Source organism: Theropithecus gelada, chromosome 4, assembly GCF_003255815.1.
Source record: "Theropithecus gelada isolate Dixy chromosome 4, Tgel_1.0, whole genome shotgun sequence".
In the NCBI taxonomy this organism is placed as follows: Eukaryota; Metazoa; Chordata; class Mammalia; order Primates; family Cercopithecidae; genus Theropithecus; species Theropithecus gelada.
Genome location: NC_037671.1, coordinates 119,366,655 through 119,387,264, shown reverse-complemented (window position 1 = coordinate 119,387,264; position 20,610 = coordinate 119,366,655).

The window sequence follows — 20,610 nt, the reverse complement described above, 5'->3', positions numbered from 1 at the left end:
TTTGAGAGAAATTGTTTATAGTTTACATAATAGCCCTTTTCAAAAACTAAACCGCCTTTGTAAAACTAAAGAAAGACCACCAGGTTAGGAGGATGAGGGGAGCTCACATCCTGCTACGGTGTCAGCTTAAATGATTGCCAGTCATTATTCCAAAAGTCACAAGATGTACAACTTCCCCAATTACTCCTGCAGATAACATCACTATTGAAGAACCTAAGATTGGCCTTCTGAGATCTTTTCAGATTTTTGCATTTCTCACTACCAATAGCTCCACCTGAACCTGCCAATTGGTTCTGTGGCCCCACCCAGAAGTGAACTCAGCCCACACAAGGACCATTTTCCACATCCTTATGATTGCACCACCAACCAATCAGCAGCACCCACTCCCTAGCAACACTCCCTCCTCATAAGCTATCCTTGAAAAACTGTAACCTTGGGAATTTTCAAGGAGGCTGATTTGAGTAACAATAAAACTCCAATCTCTGGTTCAGTGGACTCTGATTGAATTAAATTCTTTCTCTATTGCAATTCTCCTGTCTTCATAAATCAGCTTTTTCTGGGCAGTGGACAAAACGAACTCACTGGGCAGTTACCCTCCCTCATATGTGGGAGTACACATCTGGAGAAAAGAGATGCTGGACAGATACTTCAATTCCATTTTCTTGAGTGAATAATACCTGGATTGGGCGGGAGTATTCACCCATGTTTTTCACAGGGAAAAAGACATTTAGCATGGAGTTAAGTGTGCAGAAATAAAATTCTGTGAAAACCAGGCATTTTCTTTTCAGCATTTTGCTCATTGTCCTACAACCTTTTACGTACTGAATCACTTGGCATTTGTGTCCTCAGTGGAGAGAGAGATGTATTTGAGAATATGAGCCAATTTAGTCTATACATAGATCTTGAAACTTAGAACAAAAACAATAGTTTTGAAAGCTAAGGTGGTTTTGACTTGCAAGAATCAAGATTTTTAAAAATAGAATAAATGTTTTAAGTGCCAGAAGTTTGACTTTAAACATAAAGAGCCAAAACCCTGACAGACTTGTAAGTGGAGTTGGAAAGATGATTGTCTCTTCAGTGCTTCCAACCTGTCAGAGAGAAAAGATTTCTGGGCTACTGAAGAAAAGTCTTTGGACATGGAAAAAAGAAATTAATTTAGTTAGCTTATTCTATGGTTCTCCAAGAAAGAGGGTCCTGCTCTGGCCCCCTAAAAAGAGCTGAGCCTAGAGTATGGAAACATAGAAAAGCCAGGTAAGTTTGTGAGTATCTCAGAACAGAGAAGATGTGTGCCCAAAATGTAGCCTGCAGAGGCTTCAGAATTCATGAAGGAGGCCCTCCATCCAGCATCATGAGGACTAAACTCTGACCTTTTTCTTTTTTCTTGCCCGAATTCCTATCTAAGGGGTCTGAGGAGTCATGTCCTACAAACTATAAAATCTCATTAGATGGATTATTATGATCTCTATATTATGTGGCTTACTTTCGAACCTGACTCTAGTATAGCATCACATGACGGATAGCAGACCCTAAAGGAAATGAAAATATTTTACCCCAACATGTATTTTTTGACGTATTTTGAAATGGCTGTTGCAAGGCCAGCAGATTAAGGTAGGGAAAATTTGCATCTGTAAAGAATCTCCATTCATGCAGCCATGCTTCTCTGTTCTATGACTTTCCTGGGTCTAGGAGAGACTGAGCGTCCGGTGCCTTCAAAAGTTTGAAAAGAAACACTTACCATCTATTCTCTGACAGTTGCCTCTTATGAAGCTTTATCTACACAATAAGAACCTTGGTCTCCACAACACCATTATCTTAAATCAGGCATTCTTTTCCACTGATTTCACATATTTAGACAATAGCTTAACTCTCTCAACCTTCAACTGACTAATCCCTAAAACCAACCTATGACTTACAAGCACACCCAGCCCCATTTTGAGATGTCCTGCAGTTCTGGGCTGAACCAATGTATACCTTCCATGTATTTATTTATGATATTACCTGCAATTCCTGTCTCCCTGAAATCAGTTTGGTATTAAACCAAACTGTAATCTTATCACCACAAGCACACTTTCTCAGGATCTCTTGAGACTGTGGATCCCTGGCCCATGGTCACTCATATTGGCTCAGAATAAACCTCTTTAAATATATTTTGGCAGAAGGGGATTTTCCATCATCAGTGGCACAGGAACAGTAAAATGTCCATTGTTGACTCAGCAAGATAGACGATGAGCCTACAAGCTGACTAGTGAAGTCATGGACACCCCTAGAGCATTTTAAGGAAAACAGTTCCCTAGACCTCTAAGAGGAAGTTGGTCAGGTTGAGAGTGGGTCTTGCATTTCAAGGGAGGAAACTTCAGAGCACTTGGACCTGGTAACCAGGAACACAGGAAATCAGAAACAGACCAACCAACCACAAGGACCAGAGGACATACAAAGGGGACAGAGAATGCTCACAGAGCAGATCTTCCCACTTCACTAACGCAGTGGTCCTGATATAAACCTCCTGGAACTCAAACACAACTCAATAAAGACCCACTAAGGGGAAGCAAGACAAACCTCGAATTGACAGAGTATATTAACAGATACCGGATCATGACTTTGACCAAGCTCACCTGGATGAGAGCAAATTTAGTTTTCTGCTATCTGATGAAAACGGCAACTCATGAAAAAATAAAAACCCTCAGATTTCATAGAAAAATTAAAATTAAGTATGGTCTTTCCAAATTCAAATTTTTACCTTTGAAATTTCCACCAATTACATGAACATTTTTTCTTTTCTTTCTTTCTTTCTTTATTTATTTAAAGAGACAGGATCTCCCTGTGTTGCCCAGGCTGTTCTCAAACTCCTGGGCTCAAGTGATCCTCCCACCTCAGCCTCCCAAGTGCTGGGATTGCAGGTGTGAGCCACCATGCTCAGCCTATATGTACTTTCTAATCCTAATTGTAACTCAGCCCTGGGATTACATCTCAGATTATTTTGATCTGCCTTTTGTAATTATACTTGCAATCTCTTGGTTTACTTCCCCTAACAATTAATTATATCTATTGTATGTTGATTTCACTAATTCAGTTTTATAAAGTGTTGCCCAAACTACAAGAGTTACCCACTGTGTGCAATTTTTATTTAGGATTTTTTGAGTGAAGATGCTGGAAAATAGCTGAACAAAGATGCCTTGTAGATAAGCAAAACCCAGGGGACAGAGAGCTCCTCCCTGGTCTACTCTTCTGCCTGCATGACTAGCCTTAAGCTTAAGGAGAGAAGCTACCATACTTGTTTTTTCTTTTTGTTTTTAAGCCTTGCAGTAGTGCCTATAACAATAAATTATATATTATAGATGCTCAATTAATAGTTAAATGTAGGCCAGGCATGGTGGCTCACACCTGTAATCCCAGCATTTTGGGAGGCCGAGGAGGGTGGATTATTTGAGGTCAGGAGTTCAAGACCAGCCTGGCCAACATGGCAGAACCCCGTCTCTACCAAAAATACAAAAATGGGCAGGGTGTGGTGGTAAGTTCCTGTAGTCACAGCTACTGGGGAGGCTGAGACAGGAGAATCACTGGAACCCAGGAGGTGGAGGTTGCAATGAGCCGAGATTATACCACTGCACTCCAGCCCGGGTGACAGAGCAAGACTCCATCTCAAAAAAAAAAAAAAAAAAAAAAAAAATTTAAATGTAGAATTTGTGTGAAAGTAATTGAATTATTTAAATAAATTGGGACAAGTATGACTTGTTTTCACTGCTTTTTGTACTTTGTCACTCAAATAGTATGTGTGAATGATTTACCTTCTCCAAGTTCACCAAATGAGTAAATGGCTAGGTCCAGGTATGTGGGGCATTAGCTTAAATATTGAATATAAATACAGTGTTTTCTAGACTTTCTAGACTCTTAACCTGCAAGTGGCTTCTATATTCTAACCGTAGAATTGGTTCCTTGAAGTTCTTTTAGTCTTGACCCCTTAAATCTTGCTGAGCCTCCTGTGATGTTGTGGATGTTGTAGTAGGTAAAAAGAGCACACACAGCCTTTAGGCCACCTGCGTTCAAGGCCTGCTTTCCTAAGAGTCTGACCTTGAGAAAGTTACGCTATCACTTTGAGCTTTAAGTTTTTTATCTTCAAAATTAAAATACTATTACTACTTCATTAGGATGCTGTCCACATTCGATTAAATTTAAATTTTTTTAAGTGCTTAGCATTTTAATCTGTAAAGTACATGGCAGGGCAAGCATTTAAGAGCTGGTAGCTACGATGGCATTTTTTAGGCAAAAATAAAATGATCAGTTGCTATTCTTTAAGTGTCTCAGAGATGAAGATTTTACTTGTCTACCTTTCCTGGGTAGATGTGAAGCAGAGGCATTTTTTCCCTCAGTTGTCATGTATGTTATCATAGGATATACATCTACACAGATCCTATACTATATCTAAAACTGATGGGTTTAAATTCCAAATGATTATCTAAGTGTCCCTAAAGCTATTCACGTATCATTATGCACCATACTGTCATCAAGCAGAGTCATTAAGTCAGCACACTTTTGTCCATCTCTCTGTGGACAGCACATCTTTGTCCATCTCTCTGCTATGCTTCATGGATAAGCAGACAGAAGCCACTTTGTCTAGTGGCTTCAAATAAACTATCATACTAGTGAACACAGAAATATTTCAACAAACACTAAGTGAATAAGCAAATTTAAAAACTAAACAAGTAGAAAGCATATTAGCATGTAGAAGCATCGGGCTCAGCACAGGGAGGTTATCTTCTAAATAGGTCAGCCTGTAGGAAATAAAAACATCTTAACATTCTCCCAGCTGGTTTAGAAAATATGCAAGGAGCGAAACACGTGTGATTTGACTCTACTGAACTCCCCTCAATCCCTCTATTTCAGTTCCAAATACACTATGGACATTCAAGAAACACATAAAGAATAATTAAATAGTCAGACGTGCTGCTACCATACTAATCATCTTGGAATACATGTGCACTTTTGTATTTTTTTTTTTCTGGGAAAGTGTTGAAACTATGTAAAGCATTACACCAATATGAAGCATTATTATTTTTCTTATTTCATGAAATTCAGCAATCTATATGCACATGCCAGGGGCTAAGAATGTTTTTACAATCCAGAAACAGACCCAGATGCTATTATTGCCTGCATCTTTGCATACATATCTCTGAGGCTGGCCTCATTTCTTAAATGTGGCAGCTACATAATGGCAGAGAAACTATATTAAAAGTGAAATTCATTCAATCTTCCAGATGTTCTCATTCAGTGACACCAAACAATGGAGTGATTGATTGATTAACTGAATCTTTCTTTTCTACTTGAATTTTTGGCATTATGTACCACACACTTAAATTTAATCCAACAGTTTGCAACATCAGCCTTGTATCCTTTCCACAAATTTGAGGTTATCCATACATACTGAAATAGTAGTATCAATGTCACCATTTGGTTAGATACTTGTTTTTTTGTTTTTTGTTTTTTGTTTTTTTTTTGAGACGGAGTCTCGCTCTGTCACCCAGGCTGGAGTGCAGTGGCCGGATCTCAGCTCACTGCAAGCTCCGCCTCCCGGGTTTACGCCATTCTCCTGCCTCAGCCTCCCGAGTAGCTGAGACTACAGGCGCCCGCCACCTCGCCCGGCTAAGTTTTTGTATTTTTAGTAGAGACGGGGTTTCACTGTGTTAGCCAGGATGGTCTCGATCTCCTGACCTCGTGATCCGCCCGTCTCGGCCTCCCAAAGTGCTGGGATTACAGGCTTGAGCCACCGCGCCCGGCCTTAGATACTTGTTAAGGGCATAAAGACCATGACATATTGAAAGGCTGTATTTTTCATCTTTTGTAAGTAAATTGGTGTGTCTCTTTGGGGTAATATTTTCCCGAAATTCTGGCAACCCAAATAGGAAAACTGATTCATCTTTGTCACCTCTTTCCCCCACACTCCTTGTAGTGGTTTTGGGCTCCATCCCCATTTTACCATTCTTGTATATAATTTTCTAGTTTAAAATCTCATAATCTCCATCTTGGACTTTTGCCTTGGTTTCATAATTTTAAGAAGCAGTTCACTGTAGCATTTAAGAGTACATATCCTGCAATCAGACAGGATGAAATCAAACCTGAGTCCACCACTTATTTGCTACAGAACCAGTATAGCTCTCTCATCTATAAAATGGGATTAATAATAATATCTACCTTGGATAAAGAAAAGGTGGTACATTTACACCATGGAATACTGTGCAGCCATACAAACAGAATGAGATCATGTCCTTTGCAGGAACATGGATGGAGCAGGAGACCATTATCCTTAGCAAACTAATGGCAGGAACAAAAAACTTAATAGTGCATGTTCTCGCTTACAAGGAGAAGCTAAATGAAGACAACTCATGGATACAAAGTGGGGAACAGACACTGGGGCCTACTTGAGGGTGGAGGGTGAGAGGAGGGAGAGGAGCAGAAAAAATCACTACTGGGTACTAGGCTTAGTACCTGGATGCCAAAATAATCTGTACAACAAACCTCCATGACACGAGTTTACCTTTATGACAAACCTGCATACGTACCCCTGAACTTAAAATAAAAGTTAAAAAAAAATAGGATCTACCTCTTAGAGTTGCTGTGGGTAGTTAATATGTGTCAAATATTTAGAATGTACTTAGGAAGTAAATACAGGCAAATGGTAGCCATTAAATTATCTTCTTTTGTTGCCATTGTCCCCATTCAATCATCTTTCCAAAATGAATTCAACTGTGCTTTCCAGCTAAGAAACCTGTGATGATTCCTTGCTACTATAAATAATGCCATTCAAACTTTTCAGCTCCTCGTCTTCTCCTGACACACTCGCTGTCCTTCAGCCACATTGGACTTTGCCATATTTTACCTACCCACATGCTTCAAGTCTCCCAGATTTGCTCACGTGATTCCTTTTGATTAAAATACCCTTTCTTATTCTCTAACTAGTCATAGTCCGTGCATCACACAAGGCCCAGTTCATATATCAAGTTCTTGGTGAAATCCTCCCTAAAATAACCCAAGCAGAAAGCATTATCCCCATGTGTGTTCTCTCATAGGATTTTGTTCATATATCAGTATGGTACTCATTCTTTTGTAAGCTAGTATCGTTATGAAATCGCTTGCTTATGAAATCGCTTTTGTCCTTAGGTTTTGCGTTCCCTGGGGACAAAGATTATGTCTTAATGATCTCTATATCTGGACAGTCTAGCATACTGCCTGATATAGTCTAGAAGCCAAATAAGCATTTATTAGAAAATAAAAGAGGGTTAGCATAATAAATATTATGAATAACAATCCCTTATCAGAAATCTTTTCTTTCACAAGATTCACATTGAGTCCTAAGTCCTTCAAGCAACCTTTCCATCTGCACCAGCTCAAATGCCTTCTCTGACTTTGAACTTCTCTACTGTTTATTCTATCTGCCATTTATCTGCCACTTATAATATATTGCATTGTAATTTCAATTTCTTCTTTTCATGTATCATAACTCAGATGTCAGCTAGATCCTATCCACCCCTTAAGAGCTATCTGAGAGTGTCTCAAACCCCACTCCTGCCAGTCTTTGACATACAAGATTCCAATGAACTCCTGGGGGAATTCTGCGCTCACAGTCATCTCTGGCTCTGAAACCCTTCTTCTATGGACTTAATTCAGATGTGGGTCATCTTCCTCTCCTATGCATGCTGTTTCTATTATACTGCTGTTCTAATTCTGCCTCTGGTCAGTCCAGAAGTGGAACTCAGCCCCTTTCCTGATGTCTAAACAAAACCAACCAAATAAGCAAATAAACTCCACTCACATAAGGTTTTGTGTAAATTACAAACTTTACCAAAAATTTCAAAAACAAAAGAGATTTACATCACAGTTATACAAATGCCTAGTCAGTTGCTATTTTGTACCATATTGATTCAGAAATATGTACATATACCCTATATCAAATGAACATGTATGGCTTGTAGTCACAGATCTGGATTGAACAGTCATTACTAAATAACTGAGAACACAGAGCAAGGGTCTACTTCGTAGCAATTCAAAAAGTGTAACACAATATTAAAATCTGGGGATTTATATCGGGGATCTCACAGGCCATTTCACACTTTGTAGCTCCCATCTTTACTTCATTGGTTTCTCTCTCTCTGCTCTCACCCATCCCTATCTGTCATCCTCAATTCCTCCCCCTTCCCTTCTGCAACACCTACTAGAAATTCTCTCTCTTTTTTTTTTAATCCTGTTTGGTGGAGCAATTCAATTCCTTCCAGGTTTTAATCTCAAAATCAGCATCAGCCTTATATTTGCATATGCAAATACATCAAGGTGCTCAGCAAATTAAAATGGTGTCTCATGTAGTAGAATTTATTCTCCTTAGAAAACTGATACGTTTTAACCCAAGATTTGTTTTTCCTCCGTACCTAAGTATATTTAATTCTGCTAATTAATTTTAAATCCCTTAAGGTTCAAGCTAACCTTTGATTTCTCGAAATGTAGTTTTTTGTTTGTTTGTTTGTTTGTTTGAGATAGGGTCTCACTTTGTCACCCAGGCTGGAGTGCCGTGGCGTGATCTCCACCTGCAATCTCTGCCTCCCAGATTCAAGTGATTCTCCTGCCTCAGCCTCCCGAGTAGCTGGGACTACAGGCATGTGCCACCATGCCTGGCTAATTTTTGTATTTTTGGTAGAAATAGTGTTTCACTATGTTGGCCAGGCTGGTCTCGAACTCCTGACCTCAGGTGATCCGCCCGCCTCGGCCTCCCAAAGTGCTGGGATTATAGGCATGAGCCACCACGCCTGGCCAAAATGTAGTATATTTGAAATTATTCATTCATCTACTTGATAAATATTTGTTGAGCAGTTGCTACGTAAATGGTATTATAAAGTGAGCAATCGCCACTCTGTCTTCAAGATACACCTAGTAGGTAGGATCTACACATATGGAACAAAGAATTACACGGTCTTGTGGTAAGTGCCTTAAGATTGAAGTGCAGACCAGATTCTGTAGAACTACAGAGAAGGAAACCTCACTATAGTTTTCAACGTTGTGTTCATGCTAACATTTCTGTGACCCGTCACATTCCCCAAACAAGAACAGTAATTCCTTAGAGTGGAGATTCTTACCCTCAGTGGAAACCAGGGGTTTGTAAGGAGAAGACATATTCTTCCTTAAAGGATATAATAGAATAGGACTGGAGTGTAACATAGAATTTTAACAAAGACCAGTGATTTTGATAAACTTGGTCAAGGAGTGTGCCCTGTGAGAATCAATGGTGTAAAACCTTTAAGATAAAATCAAATTAGAACACATTTTTTCAAAAATATATGTATTCCATAAAGTGAAGTGCATGGGATGTATTTGCATATGTGAATATATGTACCAGCAACTAATGAATATATCTGCATGGCAATCTCTGTGATGCTTGTTTAACTCACTTGAAAACGGCTTGGGGCAGGTCTGTTTCAGATGCCAATGTAATGAGGTCTCCAGGGTCTGGAACTGGAAATTACTAGAGATTTCACTTGAGAATATACTGAGTTATTGTGAATTGGTTTTGCTTTATGTAATGCTCAGAATGAGATTCGAAAAAAATAATTTTATAGTGATTTTTCCCCAAATGGGAGTATAGTCTCTCAGCTATTTTTAGGTCATTATTTTAAATTCCAAATATTGTTTTATTGATGTCTTTTTCAAGAAGAACCAGACATAGGTTGAAAGTTATTTATTAAATCCTTTCTCAAAGAAAGCAGCATGCATATATTCTCCAGAGAATAATTTACTTTCAAATTGAAGTCAACTAGTAAAACCATCCAAACCATTGGAGCAAAAGTTTGTATTTCTTTTTAGATTGTCTTCCTCTGCTTTCTAAAGTAGATCATTGCAAAGACTAGAGAAGAAATCACGATTCAAATCTGGACCACCATTTGGCCATTAAAAGAGGGAACAAGATACAAACAGAAAAGAGCAAGACACTTTTGCTTGAAAGAATCTGGCAGATCTTCTGCGAGCTCACAAAGCATGTCTCTGCAGAGGACCACTCTGCTGCTCTGCCTGGGCTTCAAACCAACTACCTGCAGGTGGTAACTCAAAAATAAGCACCAGGTTAAATCTGTCAGAACATGTATTGACAGTTACTGATTTATGCATACTCATTCTTGTACAGCCAAAAGACATACTAAAAATTTTATTATAAATACTAATCATTGCTCTAAAGTATGCAGCCCCTTCAGGATATGTAATACATGGATAGTAAAGTGAAGAATTGAAACAATTTTCTGAACAGCTTAGCTCATTACAGGGATTTTTTTTTTTTCTGCTATATCCAGAATAAAGTAGGAGAAAGAAAATGTTACCTTGTTATTCTCTCTGCCTGGAATGTTCTTCTCCCCAGAAATGTGCATGATTTGCTTCCTTCCCTTCTATTTCTTAAATCTTCTCAACTATCAGCTTCTCAGTGAGGACTTTCCCAAGTAGGGCAAACTGCAACCTCCCCCTGTCCATGGCCCTCTCAGCCTTCCCCGATTTCTCTCCATAGCTCTTACATTTTCTAATAAGTTACATGACGTACATATTTGTTTATTGTCTGTTTCTTTTTTCCAATAGAAATAAAATTAGGAATTTATGTTTCTTTCATCCTTCTGCTCTATCTGCCAATCCCCAGCTCACAGTAGGTGCTCAAGAAACATGAGTAGTATAAATGAATGTATGGAAGGAATGATTGGTGCATCTTAGTTGGGTAAAGTTGCTGTGCCACTTGGCAGGTCTCAAATCTGTGGACGCCTTTCATCTTCCTTCTGCACACACACACACAAAATTAACTACCCTGTGTCTAATTACACTTATCCATGAATTCCTATGAACTACCCTCGAGGGCAATATGCCTTCTTACTGTAACAGATAATGCAGTAGATGAGATTTTCAGCGTAAGCTGGCAGAGTGAAACCTTCACAGATTCTCTCCTGGCACAACTAAAAAAACTTACAAATTTTAGGTAAAACAAGACATAAAAAACAAATCGGGGACAGGTGTGGTGGCTCAAGCCTGTAATCCCAGCATTTTGGGAGGCCAAGGCTGGTAGATCATGAGGTCAGGAGTTTGAGACCAGCCTGACCAACATAGTGAAACCCCATATCTACTAAAAATACAAAAATTAGCTGGACGTGGTGGCACACGCCTATAATTCCAGCTACTCAGGAGGCTAAGGCAAGAGAATCACTTGAACCCGGGAGGTGGAGGTTGCAGTGAGCCGAGATTGCACCACTGCACTCCAGCCTGAGTGACAGACACCATCTCAAAAAAAAAAAAAAAAAAAAAAAATCAGTAGTCATACAAAGGAAGAGATACAGTTTCTGCTCACTTTATGAGAAGCATGATCTCTATCCAGAATGTGACTCTTGTAAGGATAGCTTCCCCCTCCATAATGGTTAAGAAACCAACATGTTCAATTTACCAGTAAGTGTCTGGCTCTTTCCCCTAAAGAATGGAGCCATACTAGGAGCCCAGTATTGGCCTGTGCTGTAGATAGGTTTGACATTCAGCAATAGTGATAGCCAGATTAGCCTTGGGAAGAGGAAGTCCATTCTATTGGGCCTATGTATAACATACATATGTGTAATATTTCCAAAGCAGGAAGAACACTAAAGGCATCCAAAGCCAAAGAAAAGAAACATTAAAAACAACCAGTGTCTCTCTAGAATCAGTTAAAAACAATCTCCAGAGCTCGCTATTTGTGCCTTTTGTTGTTGTTTTTCCTAGCTGAGAACAAAGCTGCAGACAAAATGCAATCTATTCACAATCACCTAGAACTAATTATAGTCAAAGCGGAAGACCATAAACAAAAAAAATATATGAACAGAAGAGAAATAGAATAAGCTTCACTGATGGTGTGAGAGGCCCAGGGTGAGAAGAACCACAAAGGACCCCAGTTGCAGTGCTACCCTCTCCCAGCAAATGATAATGTTGTGGGTTCAGCCCACAAGTTTCACCTATTTTTTGGAAGTAGGAACAGCAGTTGAGGAGACACACATGAAGAGGCAGAAGTGCATCTTGTCTCTATGCAAACCACAGTTTCCAGGCTCCACACCAAGCTGGTATCTCCCTCAGCCTTGGACAAGACCTCAAGATAGTTGTAGTAAACTCTGGTCAGGGCCTTAGTCCAACTTGGAATACTGAAAGCAAAGATCAAATTCACAAACCAAATCCTGCTCAGCTCTCCTTTTCTTCCCTGCCCCTCTAGCAACAGAAAACAGGCACAACCCACTTTACCCAGCCTTCATGCCAAGTTCTCAATGATACAAGCAGCCTCAAATAAGATGGTAAAGGAGTTAAACAGTTCTCACTCCCACAGTATCAGCACGGGAAAGGTTTTATACTACTAAAGAAAGTGAACATTTATTATTTACTGTGTGCCTGTCACTAGAGCCTTACATGTATTAATTGAGTCCACACAACCACCCCATAAGTTAGGTACCATTATTGGTAAACATTTCCATATTCAAAAACCTTAGAGCCAAATGTTTCTTGAAATTCAATTTTTTTTCAGCTTTTAGAAAGGGAATGAGATAGATGTGCTATATAAGACATAAAATTCACAAGTCTTGAAGAAGCCCCCTGTATTCAAATATGTTAATTTTTGCAGTAAGTCTATGAATATTCACACTATGTTGGAAAAATTAATTCTATTCATAACTCATATCAATTCAGATCAGGTCAGTTTTTGCCACCAAATGAGTTTGTGCCAAATTAACAAAAATGGTAAGGTTTTTGGAGCCTTCTGAATTTGAGACTTATGGATATGAAACTTGGACCTATAGTCACCCAGGCGCAAGCGGGGAGGCTAGAGCAGAGAAAGATTCAGGATATGATTCTCCCAAGTCAAACAGGTAGAAAGTAATGGGACCTGAAGGTGAACTCAGATTCGAGTGTCTCTTAGTTAATAGTCATCAGTGAGCATTTACCTGCTCAGCAAATAGTAAGCAACTACTGTACACAATTGTGTCTGCACAAATGTCTCTATCTTAAGTCTCAGAATCTCATTTGTTCTCATCCTGGGTTCTAACTTTAACACAAGAGATTTCCAAAAGTTGTACATTTAACTAGAGTTGTAATTCTGCAACCATGTAATTCAATTTTAGGCCTAATCCTTATTCGTGTCTGTGCTGCAGCTATAGGCAATAAGGGATTTTCTTAAGGCCTCCATAGAAACTTCCTGGTTCCCTACTTTTGTCTTGAATTGAAGATAAAGCAATATATTAATATTTATCTTTATCAAGCTCTCTGGCACAGTCAAGTAACTTATACCACCTGAAACATGTGTCATCATCATTGTGACAATATCAGGGGTACAACAGCCTGGTGATTTTCCAAAGCCTTGTCCTCTGCTGGCTCTGCATCTCACACCACAAGGATGACCATTCAAGAGATGATGATGCCACATCACATACCTACTGCTAGTGTTGTGTGTTCTCAAGAATAGAAGTCATCCATGAATTTGCCTAGGGTATTAAGTAACCTTGAGAAATCAGGGTTTATCAGAATTCTATTTTTAAGGTCATTCCTGACCCTGAGTACTGTGTCAATAAGGATCCTGACGGGTAACACAGTTCACCCCAAATACTTCAAATGAAGAAACTTTAATAAAGGCAATGCTTAGAACGTTAGTCAGGGTTAAAGGAACAAGGCCTGGTGAGGTACCCAGGGAAGAGGAGCAGTGGAATACCATTAATGTGTTTTCAGCATCTAAGGAGCATTGGATCCTTGAAAAAGTGGTCACCTCCAAGAACCATCCTCACAAGGGGTACAGTTACTCCCCAAGACAGGCACCTGACGTGGGGAGAAATCAGGGAAATAATGCCCACCTCTCTCCTCCCACTCTCTGATTCCCTGCAAGTGCTTCCCATTGGCCAAACCTAGTTGGAAGCCAGTGGGTCAACCAAGCCAGATCATGCCAAGAACAGAGGTCAGCCTTCCCTCTGGAGTACAGAATGGGGTAGGGCAGGGCTGAGAGTGAATCTGGGGCTGAAATAGACTGGGCCAACAAACAAGAGCACATATAGATAGCCTTCTTTTAAGAATAAAGAAATTCAGGCAAAGTTACTTGCTCAAGGTCGCATAGTGAGTGGCAAAGCTAGATTCAAACCTAAGCAAACCTACAGACCCCACACTCTCAACAACTACAGTATCCTTAGACGGAGACTCTCAAACCGTTGAGAACTTAGAGGAGACAGGACCTACAGGTGCTTCTTGCAAAAAAGGATGCTGCTTGATAACCAGGTAAGAGATGACTGGAGGGTCCATGCAAAGGGATTAGTGATGAGCAGTAAATAGATGTGGGCAAAATAGGGTTATAAAGGAAATTCCAAATTTAAATAATTTAGCAATGTTTAACTTATTCAACAATAGCAATACAAACAACTAAAAATGTGGAGTTAGCAGGAGAAGGCAGTTGAAGTCCATCAATATCTTCATCTTTCTTGTGGGCAATCAACAATGACGAAGTTGACAAGTAACAAAAGTATGTTTTTGAATATTGCTATAATGCTGATTTTCCAATATTATGCATCTTTATTTATTTTTATCTCCCTAATTTGTCATGGGTCAAAAAAGGTGAGTTCATATTGTATCATCATTCTGCTTTTGTCCATTTCTCCTTACATTTTCTACTTTTCATGCTTCATACAATAAAGAAAAATTGGGCTGAGTATGGTGGTTCATGCCTGTAGTCCCAGCACTTTGGGACGCCTAGGTGGGAGGATTGCTTGAGGCCAAAATTTCAAGACCAACCTGGGCAACATAGTAGGATCCCATTTCTACAAAAAAGAATTTAAAAAAAAAATTAGTTGGGCATGGTGGCATGCACTTGTGGTCCCCAACTACTAGGGAGGCTGAGGAAGAAGGATTGCTTGAGCCTGAGAGATTAGGGCTGCAGAGAGCCATGATCCTGCAACTATACTTCAGCCTGGACAACAGAGCAAGATCCTATTTCTTAGAAAAAAGTTAAAATTCAAGAAAAAAATTTGATCATTAAGAACAGTATTTTTATTTGTAATGTTTGCAGGGGAGCCCAGCCTTCAGAAAAACTGAGTTTCCTGAATAGAGGAAGGAGCCAATATTTAAAGCAATAAAAAATACTCTGAAAGTTATAGTGTGTTCACTTTTCTCCTTGGTGGTGAAAGGATGTTCTCCCTCACATGATCATCATATCTACAGGAATTACTCTATATCTTTAGATGTCAGAGATAAAGTTAGTCTCCCATGGGGTCAGAAACTTACAGGAAAAGGCCTCATGGCTTTGTTTCTTGAGGAAACTCTATTCTTACATTGTGTGGTTTATCTAAGACAAAGCTTTGTAGTTTGGTTTTGTTTTCTCTGATTATGGTATAGGATATACACACCTCACAAAGATGGTAGAGCCTGATGCCAGCTTTGGCTTCTCATTTTGATATTTATTGCATACATTTTAAAACAGTCACATCCATTTGTGGATTTTCCACTTTATTATTCTTAAAATACATTTCTGTGTCTCATTAATACTTTTGCCCTGAGGCTCTGATGTTAATATCATAACTCCATCTTTTATTGCTTAGCATTTACTTTCTATTTTCTTTTCTGCCTTTTTAACCTCTTTGAATTACTTTGTTTTGAATATGTCTTTTGTATTAAGTACTTAGTTTGGTTTTTTTATCCAATCTGAAAATTAAGTTTATCAGGTGAATTTATAGTATTTATATGTATAGATATAACAGATAATTTAGAATTAATAGTTCAAAATTCCATTGTCTGATTTTTAATGCTGCCTTTTTTTGTTTGTTTGTTATTGATTAACTGGGAAGGGGAGTGTTCAGTGGTGAAAGGGTAGAAGCATTCTCACTAAAATAAGGAGCAAAAGAAAGATCCTACCAGTACCACTACTATTTGACTTCTTTAACCATTGCTTTCCAGAAGTAGTAAGTTAACGCAGTGAGAGAAGAGCAAGAAATAAGAGTTAAGACTGGAACATCTAAGAGAACCAACTGAAAGAGACTATAAACAATTAGAGAATTAAATAACGTACCTAGTTAAAAACAACAGACATTAGTTCCTGTTTGTCTAAATGCAAAAAAAAAAATGAAGAAAAATGTAATAAAAGGGAAGATGCCAGTAATAACAGCAACCAAAAAATTAAAATATCTAAAAATAAATTAATAAGAAATACACAAGATCTATATAAGAAAACCATTTAAATGCCACTAAGAAACAAAAATGACTTAAATGCATTGAAAGACAAGTCTTGTTCTTGAATATGAAAGTTAGGTTCAGCATTGTAAAAATATCAATTATTCCTAAACTGACAGAAAAATCTTATGCAGTCAACTTTGAAATTCAATTAATTGTTTTCTGAAACTTTACAAGATAATATTTAAATTAATCAGGAAAATACACATTCCAGAAAATTCTTACAAAGAATAATAAGGTGAAATTAGCCCATTAAAACATATTGCAGAACTTCAAGGCTAATTTGGTACTGTTTTACCAATAGGGTCTAACACAGAGTTCAATAAAACACCCAAATACACGTGGAAATAGTTCACATATAAAGGTAACTTTTTAAATCCATAAATGGTATTGGTATACATTGGAAAGTAATTAGAAGCTGGACCTCAATTTTTATGCTCTGTTACTTCCAAATATATCAAAGTACTTTTAAAAAAATAGATTTTAAAAACTGTCTTGTGGCCGGGCGTGGTGGCTCAAGCCTGTAATCCCTGCACTTTGGGAGGCCGAGACGGGCGGATCACGAGGTCAGGAGATCGAGACCATCCTGGCTAACACGGTGAAACCCCGTCTCTACTAAAAAAAATACAAAAAACTAGCCGGGCGCGGTGGCGGGCGCCTGTAGTCCCAGCTACTCGGGAGGCTGAGGCGGGAGAATGGCGTAAACCCGGGAGGCGGAGCTTGCAGTGAGCTGAGATCCGGCCACTGCACTCCAGCCTGGGCGACAGAGCGAGACTCCGTCTCAAAAAAAAAAAAAAAAAAAAAAAAAAAAAAAAAAAAAAAAAAACTGTCTTGTTTTTAATCTAACTGCATTGTTTAGAGATTCTAGCCTCTTTGAATTCAATTTTTTAAAACTGTAGATATTCCCTTGTGTTATGATTTTTTTCATATGTTTATAAACATTCAATGTAAACTTGAAAAGAATGCATATTCTTTAATATCACGTAGGAGATTTTATGTACATATGTGTATAATAATCTATACAGGTCAACCTTGTCAATTGTGTTCGGATTTGCTAACCGTCATTAAACTTTGGCATATTTAGTTTGTTTCTGATTGATAGATAGATAGAGGATAGATAGATGGATGTAGATATAGATACAGATACATATAAACCAGGATGACTGCAGATTTGTCCATTTCTCCTCTAAATCAATTTGTACTTGGTTGCTCAAGACTATGTTACTAGAATATACAAGTTCATGATCCTACCTTTTTTTTAAAAAATTTTTTTGTAGAGATCAGAGTCTCACTATCTTGACCAGGCTGGTCTCAAACTCCTGGCCTCAAGCTATCATCCTACCTCAGCCTCCCAAAGTGTTGGGAGTCCTTACAAACACGAGTCACGTGTCTGGCCTATAATTCTACCTTCTTGATGGAATGTTCATTTTATCATCATTTAAAGTCATTCCGTTTCACTATTCCTTGCCTTAAATTTCTATTTTTGACTGATACTAATATTGCCGTATTGACTTTTTTTAGGTTGGTATATTCATGATGCATCTCTTTTGATCCTTGTATTTTCACCATTTTAAAATAGTTTGTATTAAGTTTATCTCATAAATGATAGCTGAATTTTTTAAAACCCACTTTTATAAACTCTATATTTTAATAGAAGACTGTGATCTAGTTGCATCTATTATAAATACTAATGTATTTGAACTTAGGTGTACTATTTTATTTTGTCTTCTGGTCACTTTTTCTTGATTTTTCCATCTTCTTTTTCATCTTCCACTGCATATATAATTTATTTTCTTCATTTTTCTTCCATTAGTTTTGAATTTATAGATTTTGTCTTTTTAGTTGCTTACTTTTACTTATCTATATTTTTTGAACAAAATCAACAATTATTCTGTTTCCATTCTCATGACTACCTTACTTACCTGAAGAAAACCAAAGCAGTCTTGGACATCTTGTCTTTGAGTATTTTGGTTTTAGCATTTTTAAAATAGTTACTTTTATATTAAATAATTAAGACAATTAATATATTTTTATCAATTTCTGTGCTCGTTTTCTCCATCCAATGCCTAGCTTCTGGGTTGGCTTCTCTGTAACATACCACTTTTGCTAGTTTTTTGTTGAGTCATTGGCAGAATGAACTCTCTTAATTTACAGAAGTTTAAACTACTGAGCTATTAATTTAGATGAGGATTAGAAAAGGGGCATTTGATCTGTGTCCTGAAAACAGATGAATAGACGTTTGCAACACTACAAAATGATGTGAGGTTCCAGACACAAAAGCAGGCGGTCACAAACTGGCCCACAAAGTGGTTTTAAAATACACGCCAATATTTTAAACAAAGAGATATCAATAAGAAGTCAGAATTTCTAGCTTCTGAAGGAAAAAAAAAAAGAAAAGTTTAGACAAAACTGGACTTGCACTGCCACAGGGCTGGAGTGGAGTAGCTCTGTCCCTTTCAGTAGAGTACAGGCTCTTCTGTCCCTTGGGTCACCTGCACGTCCTCTGCAGGCCTTCATGTGACTCCTTGCAGAAAGTCCTACAGATTTCAACGATGCACAGAATGCATTTAGAAAAGGTTTTATCACAGAAGAGTGATACAGTATGATCTTTGTTTGCATGAAGCAACTCTGGTGGGGCAGTGGGTGAGTGGGGGAAAAGGAAAGAGTTTGAAAGCAGAGGAATCAGTTGGGAGGCTATTGCAATAGTCTGGGAGAAAAATAATCAAGTGCAAAGTGAGTCACTAACAGAACTGAAAGAAAGGATATAGAATCAGATAATTTTTAGAAGCAAAGAAAGAAATGGAAATGAATGCTGTCTGTGAGGCAAAGTGTGTCAAACATGATTCAAATGTTTCTAGCTTTGGGGATTGTGTGCTGCCATCAATTAAGACAGGAAGTTCAAAAGAAAGTGAAAGTTCTGATGAAAAACTGATTGTGTTTTATTTGTGACCTCTCCAGATCAGAGGTTAGATCTTAGTTATCTCTGTGTCCTCAGCTCCTAACACATCTCCTGAAAGGGGTTCAATAAATCAATGTGGAATTGAACTCAATTAAGTGTTATCGATTTGTCATTGTTTGTGGGAAGGTCATCCAGGTGGAAATGTCCAAAAGTCAATTTGTCATTTTAGAGCACAAGATATATTTACTTTCTTGCCTGATTGACACAATTTATATTTTATTAAAGCATACTTATTGATAGTATATCTTAATAAGTTTATGATTTTGTTTATAAGATTGCCACGTGTATTTAATAAATTGCGATAATAAGTAGATACTGATATTTTCATCATCTCTTCTCCTGTGCCTACAGCAGTATATATAACCCATAATAAAATCTTTTTCACCAGAAGATATTTCTGACAGACTCTACGATAATAAATTTAATTTCTTATAGAGTCATCAAACAATGTAGAAAGAACTTAAGTATTTTAAAAACAAATATTCAACTCTAATTTGGCTTAAGTTTCAAGTAGCAATTAATTTCAGGAAAAGAAGAAATATTCACAATGATGTAAGTAATGCAATAAGTGAACATCAATCGTTCACTCAAAGATAGTATTTACACAATGAGTTTTTTTAAAAACATCAAGTAGCTATTGTTTAAACTGTTGACTTATTTTTTTGCCTAAATTTTTCATGCCCAGGAAAAAGAGAAACATGGTGTCCATTTTCACATGCACCATATACTTTCTCTCCTGGGATTTCTCTATTCCACTTCCTTTAAGAAGCACGTAAGTGAGAAAACAAAAAAAGAACAAACAAAAAAATAAAAATAAAAAATCAAAGGTAGACAGCTTTATTCACAGTTTCCTGTGGTCTTCATCATCTTTCACAGTTCCCAATGGTACTGATCACTCAGTACTTAAAAGACCTCAAGGGAGCCCGACTCATATCTCTGCCATGTTCCCTGCCTGGAGACACAGCAGAATAGTGTGTTACCTTGGTGACCACTCTAGAGGAAGTCAGCATTATCCAGAGGCAAGCACCGTCAACACCTATGATGACATGCAGGAATTCACCAGGGAGGGCTCTTTTCTATTTTCTAATTGATGTTTTTTTCTCTTCTTTTACTTTTCATTGACAAAGGAGAAAATACCAAAAAAAAAGAAAAAAAAAAAGAAAAAAAGTAAAGTCTGATGTCTCCATGCACCTGTCACCCAGCTACAAAACCTAGCTCTTGGCTCCTGCTTGTTTCATCTTTTCTCCCACCTGCTTTTTTCTTTTTCCACAAGTGGAATATTTTGAGGCAAATCTCCACTGTTATACTATTTCATTCATAAATATTTCAGTATGCACCTCAAAAAGATAAGAACTCTTTTTTTAAACACAGTCAAAATATCAGGCCAGACACAGTGGCTCACCCTTGTAATCCCAACAATGTGGGAAGATTCCTTGAGCCCAGGA